Source organism: Saccopteryx bilineata, chromosome 2 (assembly GCF_036850765.1).
Source record: "Saccopteryx bilineata isolate mSacBil1 chromosome 2, mSacBil1_pri_phased_curated, whole genome shotgun sequence".
NCBI classification, from domain to species: Eukaryota; Metazoa; Chordata; class Mammalia; order Chiroptera; family Emballonuridae; genus Saccopteryx; species Saccopteryx bilineata.
Genome location: NC_089491.1, coordinates 235470151 through 235490704, shown reverse-complemented (window position 1 = coordinate 235490704; position 20554 = coordinate 235470151). Strand labels below are relative to the sequence as shown.

The 20554-nt window shown below is 44.4% G+C and overlaps 1 protein-coding gene and 1 pseudogene across 2 annotated transcripts in view; both read left to right on the top strand.

Annotated features, from left to right (window-relative positions):
* Positions 1-20554, top strand: part of PUS3 (pseudouridine synthase 3) — a 284654-nt gene that overhangs the window by 27283 nt on the left and 236817 nt on the right. The gene's annotated exons all lie outside the window — the stretch shown is intronic.
* On the top strand, positions 397-5273 carry LOC136322451 (keratin, type I cytoskeletal 18 pseudogene; annotated as a pseudogene).

Below are 20554 nucleotides of genomic sequence, written 5' to 3'. Positions count from 1 at the left end.
GGAGTGAAAAATACAGTAATATTTAGAACTGCCCAGACCTTGAGATCCTTGTCCTGTCTAACACACGTGCAAGTTACTAAGAGTAAGACAAGCGTACACTAAACCAGATTATAACCAAAAAGGCAGAGTCATGAGCTCTGCAGTTAGACCATCAAAGGCCAAGTGTGAAGGGAAGGTTTGAGCCATCTTAGCTCATGATGGAAACAGCATGGGGGAAGTAGTGCCAGGTACCCACTGTGTGACCTAAAGCAGGTGGCTTCACGCTTGTCTCCTCTGGAAGGTGAGTGAGGTGGGTGCTCCAGGGCAGTTGTTTTCCAGCTGTGCTCCGAGGAGGGCTTCCTGCTGCCCCACCCACCAGGGATCCACTTCTACATATGAGGCTTTTGAGCCCAAAACATGTTTGAAAATCCCATTGTGAGCAAGGAACAGGTAAAGTGATGAGACAAGAAGTTTGTGCGTGAGAAGGACTCATGGAGAAGAAACAAATTTAATGAGAATGAAAACAAAAGTCAGCGAGTTTGTTGAAGGACAAGGCTGGTGCACAGGCCCTGGGTCAGATTCGCTCTGTTCTGCATTCTGGCTGCCACTGCATGACTTTAGGTATGGCTTCTTCTTCTTCTTCTTCTTTTTTTTTTTTTACAGGGACAGAGAGAGAGTCAGAGAGACGGATAGATAGAGAGACAGACAGGAACGGAGAGAGATGAGAAGCATCAATCATCAGTTTTTGTTGCAACACCTTAGTTGTTCATTGATTGCTTTCTCATATGTGCCTTGACCACGGGCCTTCAGCAGACTGAGTAACCCCTTGCTCTAGCCGGAGTCCTTGGGTCCAAGCTGGTGAGCTTTTGCTCAAACCAGATGAGCCCTCGCTCAAGCTGGTGACCTCGGGGTCTCAAACCTGGGTCCTTGGCATCCCAGTCCAAAGCTCTATCCACTGTACCACCGCCTGGTCAGGCAGGTATGGCTTCTTAATGTGCCTCAGTTTCCTTACTTGCAAAGGGACATAAAAATGCTTCTTTATAGGACTTCCATGTGGGTTAAACTAACAAATACACGGAAACCTTGTAAGTTATTAACGGAGGGCTGGCATATGGAGAGAAGTCTCATGAAAAAGAAAGGCAGACCCAGAGGGAAACCTAGAGAAATGTCACATCACAGGGGCGGGGACATGTGTGCAGAGAGGGGCATCTCAGGTAAGCTCTTAGGTTTCCAACCCCACCCCAGGTCTGTCTCTAGGACGGTGTTACCAGAGTCATACTCGTCCTTGAACACACATATACACACAAGTGACTTCTTGTGGGGAGGGTCTTTCTATGCTCTCCATCCTAGTGTGTTTTGTTCACTATTTGCTGGACACAGTGCTGACAGCTCTCCATGTGTTATATAATCTATAGACATCCCTGAAAAGCAGACAGATGCTGTAGAGTAGCTATATTTTACAGATGTGAGCATGGAGGCAGGGAGAAGTTAGCTACATAGATAGTACAAGTAAAGCCAAAATTTGAACCCAGTCATTACAGAACCCAATATCATTACCACTGGCCAGTTCTGTAAGTCTGTATTCAGGTTTCCCAGAGACAAGGGAAGGCTCCAAAGGTGGCTACCAGGATTTCACAGTGACTGACCCCAGATAGTGTATAGTTTGTGTTCGCATGCTTAATATAGTATCTGACATCATAAAAACTTAATTGTTAATGTTACTGTTATTGTTACCATCATTATGACTGTTTCTTGGCAGGCAATATAGAACAGCAGAGTTCACATTCAAGAATAGGCTTGAACTTCCAGTTAAAGATGGCAGATTTAACATACTCTTTAACTTTATTTCTCCTGAAACCTCATTAAAACAAATAAAATAAACAAAACAAAAAATATATAAAACCACAAAGACATAGGAAAGGAGACAACAAAATTCTGGGGGCTAGAGAGCACATTTAATAAATACCATATTAGCCTGATCTGTGGTGGTGCAGTGGATAAAGCATCAACCTGGAAACGCTGAGGTTGCTGGTTCAAAACCCTGGGCTTGCCTGGTCAAGGCACATATGGAAGTTGATGCTTCCTGCTCCTCCCCCCTTCTCTCTCTCTCTCTCTCTCTCCTCTCTCTAACGAATAAGTAAAATCTTTAAAAATAAATAAATAAATACCATATTAGCCTGACCAGTGGTAGTACAGTGGATCAAGAGTTGACCAGGAATACTGAGGTCCCAGGATCAAACTCTGAAGTCGCCAGCTTGAGCACAGGCTCATCTGGCTGAAGCTCAGGCTCACCAGTTGGAGCTTGGGGTAGCCAGCTTGAGTGTGGGATCATACATGATTCCAGAGTCATTGGCTTGAGCCCTAATGTTGCTGGCTGGAAGCCCAAAGTCTCTGGCTTGAGCAAGGGGTCACTGGCTTGGCTTGAGCTCCTCGTTCAAAGCATATATGAGAAACAATCAATGAACAATTAAGGTGCTGCAACTACAAGTTGATGCTTCTCATCTCTCTCCCTTCCTCATTCTCTCTTTCTCTAAATAAATAAATAAATAAATACCGTATTAATGAGTGTAAATTGTCCAAGCAAGCCTGAGAAAGTTAAATCACAAATCAGACATGAGCACCTCAAGTTATATCTAAGAACCCCCCAAAACTCAGGAATTACTGACATAAGATACTTCTAGAAGAGGGAGGCACTAAAAACAAGAAGATTGGTTGAAAGTTTGCTCAAAAAGCAGGTAGACCCCAGATTCTTCTCCCTACCCCATGGTTCCATTCCTAGCAATTACTAGACCACTCTAGAGGGGGAGCACCTTCTCTAGAGGACCTAAAACAGTTTCTAGACTGAGGAACATTATGCACAGAGATACATGAAAGCATCAGAATGAAGTGCAGGTTTGTATATCGAGCGTTGAGACCGTCAGCCTTCTTCCCCTGAATGGTGAAAACCAGGCTTCTAGTCTCCAGGCAGGAGACCAGATAAAGTTTCTCTGGGAAACTTTATAAAATGACCTCAGAGTTTCCCAGGGGATTGGCTTGGCCAGATCACCCGACAGTGAAATCTGCAATTGACAAACTTGACCCACACGCTGACAAGCAACACTGTTCAGCCTTTTAGCACTTGGTCAGGAGCAGTCAGCCAGGAAGCACTGGACTTTTGAAGACAGCTTGTAACATGGAAAACAAAGGCACGAACGAACAAATAAAAGACAAAATAATTGGAGAAAATGAAATACGCAGGGAGGAGAAAACTCATATACTTAGCAAGATGTGATACTGCATCTAAAAGGTGAAGATGGGACGCTATAAAGAAAAAAATTCACAGGGAACAAAAAAAGAGCTCTTGAAACTTAATTTATGATAAAAACAATTTTTTTAAAAAAAGAAATCAACAGATGATTGAAAAACAAGTTGAGGAAATTACTCAGAAAGAGAAAAGTTAGAAGAAAGGGAAAAAAATAGAAGATGTATTCATGAGGGTTAACATTCAAATGATAGGAAATCCCAAAACAGAGGATAAAAATAATAAAAAGCAGAATTCAAGAAAATTTCCCTAGTCCTATATCTATGCATTTCCAGATTGAAAGAGCCCACTGATTTCCCATAGCAAAAATGAAGAATAAAGCCCACACAGACAGGCACATCATCGTGAAATTTCAGCATATTAGAGGCAAGGAGAAGATTTTACACGGTTCCAGAGAGAATAAACAGGCTTCATACAGAGAGATCAGAATAGCAATAGACTTTCCAACAACACGAGGAGCTGGAAGACAGTGGAGAAAGGCAGCTACCATACTTCCACCAGAATTTTCTATTCATCTACACTCTCAGTCAAGTGTGAGGGCAGAATCAAGACATTTCAGATATAGCTCCAAATTTTATCTTCCATGCACTCTGCCTCTGGAAGCTGTTGTGAACAATAGCTCCACAAAAGTAGGCGAAAAACCAGGAAAGCAAGACATGGGGAAAGAAAGGCTTGTGCAAGAAAGAAGGGAAGCCCCAATGAGAGAGTGAAGGGAGGTCCCAAGGCAACAGCTCTGCAGCCAGCATCAGGGCTACCCAGTCCAGACCAGCTCCCCCAGAAGCTCCAGCAACAAGCTCTTTGAGAAAGTGAGAGGGACTGCTGCTTGAAACTGTCTCTTCCTTCCTCCCTGAACAACGTGAGCTTCAGCACCCGCTCCAGCTTCTCCACAAACCACCGGACCCTGAGTCGCTCAGCAACCCACTAGGCTGGCCAGCAGCACAGCCAGCGTCTATGCAAGCACTGGGGCTTGGGCTCCCGGATCTCCGTGTCCCACTCCACCAGTGTACAGGGCGTGCAGAGTGGCTGGGGGTCCAGGTCCAGGAACCCGGCTGCAGGGATGGCCAGGGGTCTGGCAGGCATGAGGCATGCAGAGCGAGAGGAAGACTGAAGACCCAAATAACTGCCTACCTGGAGAGGGTGAGGAGCCTGGAGGCTGATCATCAAAGACTGGAGAGGAAAAGGGACCCCTGGTCAGAGACTGGGGCATTATTTTAACACCATTGAGGATCTGAGGGCTCACATCTTTGCATGTTGTGCAGATTGACAGTGCCCGTCCTGTTGCTGACTCAGTCAAATATCAGGCTGAGCTGGCCATGCACCAGTCTGTGGAGAGTGATATCCATGGGCTCCAAAAGGTCACTGATGACACCAATATCACATGGCTACCGTTGGAGACTGAGATCAAGGCTCTCAGAGATAAAGGAGGAGCTGCTCTTCATGAAGAAGAACCATGAGGAGGAAGTAAACAGTCTACAAAACCAGACTGCCAACTCTGGCTGAACTGTGGAGTTGGATGTCCCCAGCAGACTGAGGAAAGCACCACAGGGGTCCCCTCACACCCCCCTTAGATAGAAGCTGTTAAAATGACACTCACAGAGCTGAGGTGTATGATCTAGTCGTTGGAGATCGACCTGGACTCAATGAGAAATCTGAAGGTCAATTGGGAGAACAGCCGGAGGGAGTGGAGACACGCTATGTCATGCAGATGAAACAGCTCAACAGCATCCTGCTGCACGGGGAGTCAGAGCTGGCCCAGAGCCAGGCAGAGAGGCAGCGCAAGGCCCAGGAGTATGAGGCCCTCTGAACATCAATGTCAAGCTGGAGGCTGAGATTGCCACCTACCACCACATGCTGAAAGAAGAGGAGGACTTCAATCTTGGTGGTGCCCTGATCAACAGCCACTCCATGTAGTTCATCCAAAAGACCACCTCACAGGATTATAGATGGCAAAGTGGTGTCTGAGGTCAATGACACCAACGTTCTGAGGTGTTAAGACGGCAGAATTGGGACCCCCTTGGGGCCAGGAGGCAAATAAAAACTTCAGAGGTAAAAAAATAAATAAAAGAGGAAAGAAAGAAAATAAAAATGAGAGAGATAATACCTAAGGAATTTCAGCATTTAAGATGACTGACAGAATGGTAGAGCATCAGCCTGGTGTATGGAAGTCCCAGGTTCGATTCTTGGTCCAGGCACACAGGAGAAGCGCCCATCTACTTCTCCCTCCTCCCCCTGTTTTACTTTTCTCTCCCCACAGCCATGGCTCAAATGGGTTGAGCACGTTGGTCCTGGGCACTGAGGAAGGCTCCATGGCTTCTGCCTTAGGCGCTAAGAAGAGCTCAGTTGCTGAGCAATGGAGCAACACCCCAGATGGGAGAAGCATTGCCCTGTAGGGGGCTTGTTGGGTGGGTCCCAGTTGGGGTGCATGTGAGAGTCTGTCTCAGCCTCTCTACCTCTCACTTAATAAAAAAAAAAAGATGACTGACAGGTGATTGGGGAGAATTGGGAATGAAATTAGTAACAAATACACAGAAAACTAAACAAATGAAACTAAAACAATGTTTGACTCCATGAGGAAAATTTAGCATAAAAACGGAAGCAATTATTATATACTATGACTTGGCTGTGAACAGCACATGATGGCATAAATATTGAATGTTGATCTAACCAAAATCACGGTCTAATTATACTGGGGAAACAGCAGCTGAGTGGGGCAGGAAGAGCATGTGTAGGGAGATTTGGCAAAACAGAGATAAATCCTCCTCTTCCAAGATGGAGAATAAAGCAATGTGTACATTAAGAAAACTTAAGAAATACCTAACATGGGAAATTTTAGTAATAAAAAGAAGTAGTAATGTAAGTTTGCTATTTAGTAAGGTAAAGACTCAGTAAAAAAATAAAAAATAGTAAAAAGAAGAGCTGAGTAAGTTACTCCTGAGATTTCTTATCAAGCCTTGCAGAACTCTTGTTGTCTTTAAATAATGTACAAGAAAAAATTGATTTTAAGAAAACATGATGAAAGACAGAGGGAGGAGTAGGAGGGAAGATAAGAAGAGGGGAGGCCAGAGATTCCAGGAAACTCTGGGCTCTACAGTCTTATATAATTTGCTCTACAGCAAATTATTTAAATTATTTAATTTCTCTGAATTTCTCCTCCAAAAATTGGGGTAATAGTACATGACTCAGTGTTGTTTTTGTCTCAGATATATAGTAACTGTTATTGGAATCACAGACAGACCTACCAAAGAATTAACCCTAATTTTCTTTGCTGGGCAATGGAGATAATCACCTGCCTCATTAAGTTGTTAGGAGGTTAACTGAAGTAACTAAGTTAAATCTCAAGTTCATTTGGAACTAGGCAAAATATGACTTCAGGAACACCTCCAACATAGTGCCCAGTGATGACGCTCATGCATAACATTTACTTGATGCAGTCTCTGTGCTAAATGCTCCACATGGGATCATCTCCCATCTTAACAGGAGAATGTTCTTAATTACCAGAACAGCTGGGGAAGCAAACAACAACCATCCTAATGCATGTGAGTCATCACATCTGGGCCACGAAAGAGACCACCAAGACCAGAGGGAGCATGCTCCCTGGTGCTGTGCACAGCATCTATTTATACCTTGCCCACTTCCAGAAAAGGTTAGTGATGCTATAACAAGAGTAATTCAGGGTTGAACGACATAATACTTGTCCCTGTGAGTAGCACAGTTGGTTAAAATATCATCCTGATACACCAAGGTTACTGGTTCGATCCCTGGTCAGGGTACATACAAGAATCAACCAATGAATGCATAAATGAGTGAAACAAATAGATATTTTGCTCTCTCTCCCTTCCTATCTCTCTTCCTTTCTCTCTCTCTCTCTTTGAAATCAATAAACAAATTGTAAAGAAAGAAGCCCTGGCCGGTTGGCTCAGTGGTAGAGCGTCGGCCTGGCGTGCAGGAGTCCTGGGTTCGATTTCCGGCCAGGGCACACAGGAGAAGTGCCCATCAGCTTCTCCACCCCTCCCCCTCTCCTTCCTCTCTGTCTCTCTCTTCCCCTCCCGAAGCCAGGGCTCCATTGGAGCAAGGTTGGCCCAGGCACTGGGGACGGCTCTATGGCCTCTGCCTCAGGCATTAAAATGGCTCTGGTTGCAACAGAGCGATGCCCCAGATGGGCAGAGCATCGCCCCCTGGTGGGTATGCCGGGTGTATCCCGGTTGGGCGCATGCGGGAGTCTGTCTGCCTCCCCCTTTCCAACTTCAGAAAAATACAAAAAAAAAAAAAAAAAAAGAAAGAAAGAAAGACATAAAACCTGGCTTTACACCTTTACTTCTCTCCCAGCAAGTCATTTCTTGAGATTGTTTCCTCGCTGGTAAGTTGAATCTGATAAGAAGATTGACTTTTTATGTGGTTATTATGAAACTTGAATGATATTATGTACATGTACATACTGTATATATGTGTGTGTATGCTCTTTAATGGCAAATTATTATTTTTAAATAAAAAACAAATCCAAAAACAAACAAACCAAATACAAACTTAGTAAGGATAGACTTTTAAAAAGGATTGTTGCAAGGCTGGAGGAAGGAAAGGGACAACTGTCATAGGGAGAACACTACTGGCCCTTAGGTCTGCAATTATCTCAGATAGTTTGGCGAAAGAGGATTTTATCTTATAGTGAGAAGTAAACAAGGCTAGAAAGACCCATGTATAGGGAAGAGACAAAATGGGTCAGCAGATCAGAGAGTATTTTATCCTGAGGCCAGCCTGTTCTTGGGATGGTTGTCTGCTGGCTGAGGGTGGCCCCAAGTTCATGGTTCTAGAAGAAGGGAAGAAGCTTAACTGAAGTTCTGTTAACCAGCATTTTGTTCTCATTGATCATTGGGGATGAGCATTCACATAATTATTTATGAAGTAAAGAAAGGGGATCCCGAGCCTCTGCGTCTGGTCTTGCTACATGTAAACAAGGGGGGCATCGAGGGGGCCTGTCTCCATCACACGGGAAGGGTGGCTCCTTACTGTCAGACATTCTCTGGAACACAGAAGGTGGGGGGATTTCTAACCGTCGCTCTTCTCCAGGGTCATGGGGCTCAGGTAAAATCTGACACGGTCACTCTGCAAATGCTACGCAGCAGTAATAATAATAGAAGTAGTAGAAGGAATAGTAATGGCAGTATACACATATAAAATAAGGCTTAACATAGAAATAGAAAATCAAAGCCATGTAGGGAGAAAGAGGAAAGGCTTATATTGGATTTAGTTTAGTTCTAGGCTTCCTGGCAACTGAACAAAAATCGAAATACTTGGGCTCTCTTTGATAAAAAGCAAACAAATATAGAAAATTTGGTGCTAAATTTTAAGCCATTTGTCATATCCTAACACATTATCACAAGGATACTGAATGAACAAGATCTTTCTTCAACTAAGTTTTTTTCAAAACAGGCAGAATTTTTATGATAACTTATTACAATAATTTTATCAAAAATCAATAGTAAGATGTTAGCATCAACACATTGTTTAATGAAAGCATTTTTCCGGGAACTGAACTTCAGAAGTCTAGAAATACAGGGATAGGCAAAAGTAGGTTTACAGTCATTCATATGGAAGAACACATGCAGGTTATGATTACTGCAATAGCTTTATTAACTGTGTTTCGTGTACTCGCAACTGTAAATCTACTTTTGTCCACCTCTGTATAATCTCTGCTGATGAGCACCATAGTTTCTTTTACCCTGCTCTCATCAGAAATGGGACCAGCTTTTAAATGCAGCATCTCTAATCCTTATGACAGCCTGCACAGTAGGTGAGATGATTCGCTTTTTATGAATCAGAAAACAAAAAGGTTATATGATTTTGCTAAGACCGCAAAGCTAGGAGCTGGTTCAATCACTGTAAAGCTAATTCCCTTGCCATTAAATCAGATCACCTTAAACTTGAGTCCTGGATTAGTTTTATAGTAGCAGTGAATGGCCCTTAGCCTGTCTTCTTCAAGTACCAATGGTCTTAGACAGGTGTTGGAGAGAATTGGATGGCGGTTCAAGGTTCGGCTCCCATATGAGTGTCCAAGGCTTAGATACCTCCTCTAACTGAAGGGAGACCATACAGGTTCTTTTCAGCTTTCACCTAACTTTTTTTTTTTTTGTAGCATTTAATGATATGGATCCTTTCTGTTATAAAAATAAAGTAAAATAAATTGTATATAATCAAACTGTGCACACTTTCTTCTTAGTAAATTGCAGTTTTTTGTCTCCTGGGCCAGTATTTTACATGGGGAAGCAATTGGGATTCTGAAGCACAACCATTCCATATTGATCACTGATTTTCTCTCTGGTTGTAAAAGAATCTGTCAAAGCCAATACCAGCTCCTCGGAGATTTTTCACTAGCCTTTCATCAGCCTTGACCCTGTGGACTGGAAATGGACCACATAAGAACAATGTAGAGCCCTAGTTGTTGATGTTCATATAAAACCTGCATTTCAGTAACACCCCAAGAGTCAAAGTCCATGGGAATCCGTGCAAAAAACAACTTCTAAACAGAACACTGTTCTGATTCCTTTTTCTTTTTCATCCTAAATATTACATTTAAAAAATGTGCACCCTAATAATGTGGTCTAGGATTACCTATAGATGGATACTCTGACTTTCAAAAGAAGAGGAGAAAGTTCTCTAAATGGAGATGTGGTATGTCTTCTGTTTGACATGACCTAGAAGTCTACTCTGGGGACTAGGGGTCCTGGTGCCTAATTATGCTCCAAAGTTGAATTGGGTCACATAGGATAATCCCATCTATCAGGTTAATCAATGTAGCAATTTAGAGTACATTTATAATTAATTTTTATCATAGAGTGATCAGAGCATTGCTCCAAGGTAGATATTCTAAGGGAGCATTTTTGAGATTTTTCTATAGCTAGGTATAGAGGTTGACTGGCAACATTCCCCTCTGGACATTAAATTTTGATCACTCTTTCTGGCAAGCCTTTTCAAATAGAGTTTACGTATACCGAGGGAAATATGTAATGTGCCACAGGCCATAGCATAGATATGGCTCATTTTCTAGAAATATCATTTTCATTCAAGACTTCTAGTGCAAAGTGCAAGGTAATTACTTACATTTTATATTATAGAGTATAAAAAATTATAAAGTATATCCTGGAGCATAAAAAATACTTCATTGAGAGCATCACCTGAAAAGACAAGGTTGCAGGTTCAATGCCTGGTCAGGGCACACATGGGAGCAACCAATGAATGAATGACTGAGTAGAACAGCAAATGAAGCTTCCCTTCCTCTCCCCTCTCTCTTCCTTCCTCTCTCTTAAAAAGAAAAATCAATCAATCAATATAAAATTAAGCCCTAGTAGGATAGCTTTGTTGGTTGGAGCATTGTCCTGAAGTGTAGAGGTTGCTGGTTTGATCCCCAGTCAAGGCACACACAGGAACAGATCAATGTTTCTGTCTCTCTTCTGGCCTCTTAAAAAAAAAAGAAGCTTCATTGAAATTTTAAGATAAAATGTGAAAATTTTAAGGACTTTCATACAAATGATATGCTATTTCAGGTACTTGTCTCAGATTCCTCAAGCTATACAAAAATTTCTTTTTGTTAGAGGAAATTGGTTCAGGAAAAAATTTACCTAAAGTAAATCCACTTCGCCAGACCAAGCGGTGGCACAGTGGATAGAGCATCGGACTGGGATGCGGAGGACCCAGGTTCGAGACCCCGAGGTTGCCAGCTTGAGCGCAAGCTCATCTGGTTTGAGCAAAGCTCACCAGCTTGGACCCAAGGTCGCTGGCTTGAGCAAGGGATTACTCAGTCTGCTGAAGGCCCACGGTTAAGGCACATATGAGAAAGCAATCAATGAACAACTAAAGTGCCATAACAAAAAACTGATGATTGATGCTTCTCATCTCTCTCTGTTCCTGCCTGTCTGTCCCTATCTATCCCTCTCTCTGACTCTCTCTGTCACTTTAAAAAAAATAAAAAGATTTAAAAAAATAAAAGTAGTTATATTGAAAAATTTAACTATGAAATAAATTTTATTTTACCCTACATTTAGCAAAATTTAGGTTATAATTGTAACCATATAGTATTTCAAGGACAAATGATGATTTAAGTTTTGGGAAGGTTTTTGCCATGACACCTCATCTTCCTTTCCCTCTGACTTTCACAGCATGCTTGGAAAGAAGGTTATGCTTGCAAAGGTCCACCAGTGGAGTTAAATCTCTTTCAGAGCACCTATCAAATCAACAATTTTGTTAATTTTCTCAGCAATTGTTAGTGACCTGTCATTTTCTAAGGGCTTTGCATGAGTTTCAGTAGTTATCTAACACCATTTTTATTGCCTTGATGAAACCCTGCATTTGGGGCAAGGCTTGCCCTCACCTTTGCACTCTTTGCAGGCAATGCCCGTGTCTGTCACTCAGACCAGCAGGCACAGACCGACAGGCAGTGACGTGGATGCAGGTGGGGGATGTAGAGAGGAAAGCTAGGGTTCAAACAGAGGCTGATTTTGTAAGTGATTCATTCATTAGAGAATATTTTCATGTTAGGATGACATTTTGTTTCTTTCCTATGTCGTCTCAGAAACTACAGTGACTCAGTCAGAAAAACTTAATAATGAAGACCCCAGTACACATACCTTTGCCATAAAAGATATTTTGGGGGAAAGGTGGGAAAGCACTCTGTAGTGTAGAACTTCAGGAAATTAATGGACTACTTGTTCATGGACTATAATAAAATGAGATCAGTTTCTTGGTGTAAAGCCAGTAGTCACGGCCAGGGCCACCATCACAGCAGCCCGACCCATGCAGGTTCGCATTGGATTTGGACAGTCGGTAAAGAAACAATGGAGCCAAGAACTGATGGGCTGTCATCTTTAATTCTAGCTTGCACCCAGCGGGCAAGTAAAAACACACACTGGGCTCCAAAACCCACTCACGTTCAGTGCTCACAAAGCCACTGACTTATCCGAGTTTTCTAGAATCAAAGGTTTCTAGCTCACCAGACTTATTCACCTCTGCTCCCCATCTCCTTCCTTATCCCAGATACAAACTCTGCACAAACTGGCATCTCACTCAGCACTCCGCCATCTTGGCTGCTTCTCCTGGCCACATGGCCTCTATCTGCTCTCTGCTGTGCTCCCTCTGCTCTCTCATGCTAATCATCCCAGAAACCAAGAGGGCAAGCTCTCATTCTGCCCCCATTATATAGTGTAGATTCCAAACCTTTAATCCAATATACAAAATAGGGAAGTCTCTAATGCAAAGACACGTCTCTGAGGCATGATTGGATTGTACCGCCCCACATCAAAACGGGTGGGAAAGGCTTAATCCCAAAACCAAGCACCAGGCTACAAGGATTCTACCTGCTCACAGAGACACACATTAATATCACCTGGGCAACGGCCTCCTCGTGAGCAGCGCCGTCTTTAACAAAGTGAGCATAATATATTTTATCTGCCCAACACTTGGGAAAAATGCTATTTGTGGGTACCCCTTTAGCCTTCCTCTGTGTCTTCTACACAGGTAAGAGTCTTAGATACTTTAAAAGCAATATCAAAATCATCACCTGTTAAACTGGTTTCCAAACTTATGCATCTATACTTATTTTTCAACAAAGAATATCAGCATTCTAGATCTCCTTATGGAGTATAGTAGTATAGTATTAAACTATCTGCACCTACCAAAAGTGATGTTTACAAAGATTATCTAAAGAATACAATTTTATTTATTCATCCAAATGTTTAAATTTTTACCTTTTTGAAGCAGGGGTTCTGGTTTTGGTGTAAACTGTCTACTATCACAATGTGAGACGTGTCTAAGCAAATTTGGCAAACTGGTGAGGCAAGCCTATTTGTATGAAAGACTAAGGGGTCTCCCAAAAATAATCCCGAAGTAAGAGAGAGGGAGGCAGGTGTGACCTGGTCACAAAGCTTGGTATTGAAGAGGAACAGACAGTAATTCTGAATACAAATGTTGGAGGAGAGGAATAATCTTATGTACAATATTTTTATTGCATAGAATATATATAGAATTTTGTCACCTGCATATACACACTTCTCTTTCCTAGTCTTGATTCCAGTTTATGTATGTTTCTCTGATAATTTATGCCCATTTATATTTAGCTCTATTTTATTATATTCATCTCTTTGTAAGGTGCCTCAAATTTTCTGTGGAACTAGTGGACATATTGTCAGGGTCGGAAAAAATTTCCCATAGCCTGTTAGTCTGGCTGGTAGAACAATTCAAATGATATACAGGAGCAGATTAACAAGAGAAAAATCAAATTTTAATACATGCACAGGGCAAATTCACATAAGCATGAAAAATCCAAAGACAGAGAGACAAAATGTTATTTTGGACTGACAGGGAAGTAGGCAATTAATTCACAGACGGATGAAAGAGCAAATTTGGTAAACAAATTCTTTCAGGGTTATTCAGAAACAATGGGACACAAATAAATCAGGTTTTTGTTTGAATCTTCTCAGTGCAACACTTAATTTGTAATTGCTAATGTGTTAAGGTTTCCTTCCTGAAGCAGCTTTTCCTATTTGAATCTTTTTAGGTCGGTAAGAGGAAGGTAAAAACTCTTCCTGAGGTTGTTGGGCTTCAACTGTTTAATCTACATGCCAGGGTGGCACATGGCAGGTGCCATGGACCCCCACAATATAAATAAATAAGGCATTTAATAAGCATTCATCTAATGAATTTCATTTGGATGCCAGCTTTTGGGCAGATAAAATATAAATATATTATGATCACTTTGTTAAAGATGGAGCTACCCACACGGAAGCCCATTGCCCAGGTGATTGCTTGGGACGGGCATGATTAATATTAATGTGTGTTGGGGGCGGGCTGTGGGCAGGCAGGATTCTTGTAGCCTCGGGCTTGGTTTTAGGACTAAGCCTTTCCCACCCTTTTTGATGTGGGGTGGTACAATCCCATCATGCCCCAGATAAGTGACTTTGTATTAGAGCAGGGGTCCCCAAACTACGGCCCGCGGGCCGCGTGCGGCCCCCTGAGGCCATTTATCCGGCTTCCCGCCACACTTCCGGAAGGGGCACCTCTTTCATTGGTGGTCAGTGAGAGGAGCACATTGACCATCTCATTAGCCAAAAGCAGGTCCATAGTTCCCATTGAAATACTGGTCAGTTTGTTGATTTAAATTTACTTGTTCTTTATTTTAAATATTGTATTTGTTCCCATTTTGTTTTTTTACTTTAAAATAAGATATGTGCAGTGTGCATAGGGATTTGTTCATAGTTTTTTTATAGTCCGGCCCTCCAATGGTCTGAGGGACAGTGAACTGGCCCCCTGTGTAAAAAGTTTGGGGACCCCTGTATTAGAGATTTCCCTATTTTGTATATTGGATTAAAGGTTTGGATTTCTACACTATAAAATAGGGGCAGAACGGGAGCTTGCTCTCTTGGTCCCTGAGATTATCATTAGAGGAGAGAGCAGAGCAGAGAGCAGAAGGAGGCCACGTGGGGGAGGCCAGGAGAAGCAGCCAAGATGGCGGAGTGCTGAGTGAGAAGCCAGTTTGTGCAGAGTTTGTGCAGGGAGGAGGAAGGAGATGGGGAACAGAGGTGAATAAGTCTGGTGAGCTAGAAACCTTTGATTCTAGGAAACTCGGATAAGTCAGTAGCTTTGTGAGCACTGAATGTGAGTGGGTTTTGGAGCCCAGTGTGTATTTTTTACTTGCCCGCTGGGTGCAAGCTAGGATTAAAGATAATGGCCCATCAGTTTTTTGCTCCGTTGTTTCTTTACCAACTGTCCAAATCCAATGCGAACCTGCATGGGCCGGGCTGCTGTGATGGTGGCCCTGGCTTCTGGTTTTACAGTGACTTTGTAGTAGAGACTTCCCTATTTTGTATATTGGATTAAAGGTTTTGATTTCTGCACTATAAAGTGGGGCAGACTGGGAGCTTGCTTGCTCTCTTCCTGAGATTAGCATTAGAGAGGAGAGCAGAGAAAGGCCATGTGGAGGAGGCCAGGAGAAGCAGCCAAGATGGAGGAACAGAGATCAATAAGACTGGTGAGCTAGAAACCTTTGATTGTAGGAACTTGGATAAATCAGTAGCTTTATGAGCACTGAATGAGGGGGTTTTGGAGCCCAGTGTGTGTTTTACTTGCCTGCCTGTGCAAGCTAGGATTAAAGATGATGGCCCACCAGTTCTTGACTCCGTTGTTTCATTACTGTCTGTCCGAATCCAGTGTGAACCTGCATGGGTCAGGCGGCTGTGATGGTGGCCACGGCAACTGGCCATACACCAGCTATGCAGATATTGTTCTGAAAACAGAGATGCACAAATCTCTCCTGGGACCATCTTACCCACAGGGCAGGGCTTTTCAAACCTTCTAGACTCTGTGACAATTTCTTCAACAGAAATCTTACAGGGAAGATATATATACATCACGTCCATAACAAGAAGCTGCTCTGGTTGAGAGGTGTGGGTGGGAGGATGTGGCACCCTCATAAACCACTGGCCCCTGGGCATTAGTTCCTAAACATTCTGTCTCTGCAGAGTACAGGCTGACAAACAGCTTTAGAGGATGATCAGCTGGGTGCAGGCTGCAGACCCCAGATCCTAGGCCACAGCAGCTGTGCACTGTACACCAACATGTTCCACTGCCCCCCAGGAGAGAGGGACCCCTCCCTCCCTCAGGCCTATTCGCCCACTGGCTAAGGGCTAACCTCCCCAGGCAGGCTTTATCTTGGGTGCTGACCTACAGGTCAAAAACTAGCTTCAGGGCAGACCCACCCCCATCTGCCTCTCCTGGCCCAGTTGACACTTTCAACTCCCCTTCAGGCTATAGTAAAATGGTAAAAGGGCAGGAATGGGGATGGGATGGAGGAGCAGGGTCCAGGGGCTGGCCTGAGGGGCTGGGTGTGAAAGCCCTGCCTCTCGCCCAGCATCTTCTGGAAATTCAGGGTTCCAAGCTTAGACTCAAATGCATCTACACACCCCTCCTGCCCCTCCCACTGTTTGTCTAATAAGGAAACCTTTCTGACCTCACCAGTTAAAAGTCTTGGCCCTTTGCCTCATTACTGCCAAGCCCAGAACGGAAGGGTGAAAGCAGGCAGCCTTTGGCTGTCTTCAACTGGCAACTGCCCCTTGGGGTCTGTGTCTCAAAGTCCCAGCCTCTCAATAGGACTGTGTTTTCAATCTCCATTCAACAAAGCCCACGGTCTCCTTCCTGGGCCTGCGCTCTTCATTCTCCTTTCTATGGGGATTAAGAGCTGCTCTCTTGTCTGGGTGTCACTCTCCCTTTGAACCACTGTGGCTTCATCTGGTTTCAGGCTCTGCTTCCTGCCAGGAAGTGGATTTACCTCTGATTTGTTGTTACTCTCTCCACAAGATGATTGGGGGGTGAGTCCCTTTCTCCCTAGACACCCCCACCTCATGCTGGCCCTCCTCTCCTCCATCTCTGTCCAGCCAGAGTCCCCAAATCAGCTCCCAGTGACCTCCTCCTGCCTCTGAACTCTCCTGTCACACAGGCAAAGGTGGGGACTCTGAAGTTGGGGGCATCCCATGCCTGCTCACAGGGAGGCATGAAGACCAGTGGGATAGACGTGGCTGAAAGCCTGGATGTGTGCTGGCCAGGCTGTGGTGGGAGAAGCCCTCATTTGGAGGGTGGCTGAGTTTGGCTGGTGGAGGGGTGGCTGTGGCCTGGAGCTATTCTCACTGTTTTTGACAGCCCTGGTGTTGGTCAAATAAGTTTGTAAATATGATATATATGTTTGCTCACTTTGGGTGTGGGGGACAGGCTATAAACTGGCAAAGTCATTATAGCCTAAGGCTTAGTTTTAAGACTAATCCTTTCCCTCCCTTCTAATACTAAGATCTTCTCAAAACTAAGCTTTGACTGTTGCATGCTAGGGGGTAGTGCACTCTTATGAGGAATCTCATTTATGCCTCAGATAAGTGGCTTTGTATCAGAGACTTCCTTATCTGTATATTGGCTTAAAGGCTTTAATTTTCTACACTATAAAATGAGACAGAGTAGGGGCTTTCTTTTTTGGTTCCTGCTATTAGCATTGCAGGGGCCTCCCTGATCCCTTGCCCTCTTTTTCTGCTTTTCCCTTGGCTTCTCTTGTGGCTTTCCTGTCTTGGTGAGACACCAATAAACAGAATGGCCCAGCATCCTCCGACTCTGCCATTTCTTTACTGTCTGCCTAAATTCAATGGGAACCTGCGTGTGAATGGCCACGATGGTGGCCCCTGGCCATTCACCCGGAAAATGGGTGAAAGGGATGTTTCTGCTCTGGATACTAACTACACTGAAGCCAAGTCTCCTGCGTGCAAATCTAGGGCTCTTTCTGCCTTCCCACTTTTTCCATGTGTACTCTACCTTTATTTGCAATAGAATATTATTACAGATGCAAGCCTTGGGGGTGGAGAGGGTACATGTGGGGTGTGTGATGTTGGAAAGAGGATGAAGGCCAACTGATTGTAGGTACACTGACATCCGGGCAAAAGAGATTTTTTTAATGGAGGGGAGGTTATTGTCCTTATTCTAGAGAAGTGTAAAGCCAGTAGCCAGGGCTACCATCACAGCCACCTGGCCCAAGCAGGTTCGCATTGGATTCGGATAGTCGGTAAAGAAACAATGGAGCCAAAGACTGATGGACCATCATCTTTAATCCTAGCTTGCACCCGGCGGGCAAGTGAAAACACACACTGGGCTTCAAAACCCACTCACATTCAGTGCTCACAAAGTTACTGACTTATCCGAGTTTCCTAGAATCAAAGGTTTCTAGCTCACCAGACTTATTCACCTCTGTTCCCCATCTCCTTCCTCCTCCCTGCACAAACTCTGCACAAACTGGCTTCTCACTCAGCACTCCGCCATCTTGGCTGCTTCTCCTGGCCTCCCCCACGTGGCCTCCTTCTGCTCTCTGCTCTGCTCTCTCCTTTCTAATGCTAATAATCCCAGGAACTGAGAGCAAGCTCCTGTTCTGCCTCCATTTTATAGTGTAGAAATCCAAACCTTTAATCCAATATACAAAATAGGGAAGTCTCTAATACAAAGCCACTTATCTGGGCATGATGGGATTGTACCACCCCACATAAAAAGGGTGGGAAAGGCTTAGTCCTAAAACCAAGCCCCAGGCTACAAGGATCCTGCCTGCCCACAGCCCGCCCCCACACACATTAATATCACCTGGGCGACGGGCTTCCATGTGGGCAGCGCCATCTTTAACAAAGTGAGCATAATATATTTTATCTGTCCAACAAGAAGTTATTCTGGAAAAGTTCAAGAGAAATATCCAAGTGTACTTAGGCTGACATTACTTGTATTTTAATAGAAAGTGGCTGTCCAGCAGCCTACAGGATCACTTATATTTTAGTAATAATAAGGGGAGGCTGAGCTGTGGCACAAGAATCCCCATTAGTCTGTCTCTGGAAATCTCACTCAGGGACTGTAGGCAGAGAAGTCCCTGGAGAGCGTTCTAGATCTCAGGGAAGAAAACCTTCAGGGCAGATGTTTCTTCTCTGTTTTTGTTTTGTTTTATTTGGTACCCTCTACAACACCAGTTGTTGGACAGATAAAATATATTATGCTCACTTTGTTAAAGATGGCACTGACCACATGGAAGCCCGTCGCCCAGGTAATATTAATGTGTGTTGGGGGCGGGCTGTGGGCAGGCAGGATCCTTGTAGCCTGGGGCTTGGTTTTAGGACTAAGCCTTTCCACCCTTTTTGATGTGGGGTGGTGCATTCCCATCATGCCTCATATAAGTGACCTTGTATTAGAGACTTCCCTATTTTGTATATTGGATTAAAGGTTTTGATTTCTACACTATAAAATGGAGGCAGACCGGGAGCTTGCTCCCTTGACTACTGTGATTAGCATTAGAGGAGAGAGCAGAGAGAGGTCACATGGAGAAGGCTAGGAGAAGCAGCCAAGATGGTGGAGTGCTAAAGGAGAAGTTAGTTAGTGCAGAGTTTGTGCAGGGAGGAGGAAGGAGATGGGGAACAGAGGTGAATAAGTCTGGTGAGCTAGAAACCTTTGATTCTAGGAAACTTGGGTAAGACATTGAATGAGTGGGTTTTGAAGCCCAGTGTGTATTTTTACTTGCCCGCCGGGTGCAAGCTAGGATTAAAGATGATGGTCCATCAGCTTTTGGCTCCACTGTTTCTTTACTGACTGTCCGAATTCAATGAGAACCTGCATGGGCCAGGAGGCTGTGATGGTGGCTGTGGATACTGGCTTTACACCAGTCAAAAGAAAAAAACCGCACCTCAAAACTGGAAGTGAGGAATCTGAGGTGCACTGAGATTAAAACACACTCAGGTGTGTGTGTGCGAGAGAGAGAAGGAGAGAGAGAAAGAGAGAGAGAGAGAGAGAGAGAGAGAGAGAGAAATGGGTTCTTGTGATAGAAAGTATCTCAGAACCCTGTGGGAGGAGGGAAGAGTGGTATAAGGCAGCTCCTGCTAGGGTCAACAGAGCTGAGAAGAGAAGTGCAGCTCAAAGGGTCAAGCAGGGTAAAGAGAAGCCTGCTCATGCCACCACCGGGCCTGGCACTCCCCTCCGTGCCGGGAGGTGGGCCCTGACATTGTACTGGCCTGAGCCCTGTCAGCCGTTCTCCCCACAAGGCCCGGGTTGTGCTCTTGGCAGGGCTGGGCCTCCCTGTCACTGAAGTCCTGGCTGGGGCCGCCAGCCTTGGGAGCCTCCCTTTGCAGCCAGAGGCCCCAGATTTGTCCAAGTGCCAGTACCTAATGAGGAGCTCATTTGAATCTATGAAAGTACCAGGGAGCAAGGAGACATGCTAATTAAAGCAATTGCTGTTCTTTAATTAAGCAATAATTCGCCCAAAGAGGGCATTCTCATGCAAATAGAGCCCTCTTGGGTGAGGTAAGGGCTTTGGGCAACAGCTGAGGTCTGTTAGGAAGGCCCTGAACATTGGAGGGCAGGGATCCAGAATGCCCCATTGAGCTGGTGATGGAGCCAAAGAATAATCCCCGTGGCCCAGCGCTGCCTTTTGTCTCTCCAGGCCTTGGCTCGGAGCTGCGGGAGGCTGGGACCCTGCGCCCCCTGCTGCCCCCCCCCCCCCCCCCCGTGCCTTCTCTCCCAGACACTTTCAGAGCTGTGTAGGGTGGAGAAGTTTGTGGGACATTGTCTAGTTTGGCCCTTGAAACAATCTGTGCCCCAGTTACCAGAGCACTGGCACAGAAAGATTGGAAAGGGGTGGAAATGGGGCTCCTGAATGTCCATAGACATGGAAGGTGCTACAGGAGGGCGAGCTCCCTCTGTCAGCTGCTGTGGAAGGAGCACTGAAATAAGTCATAG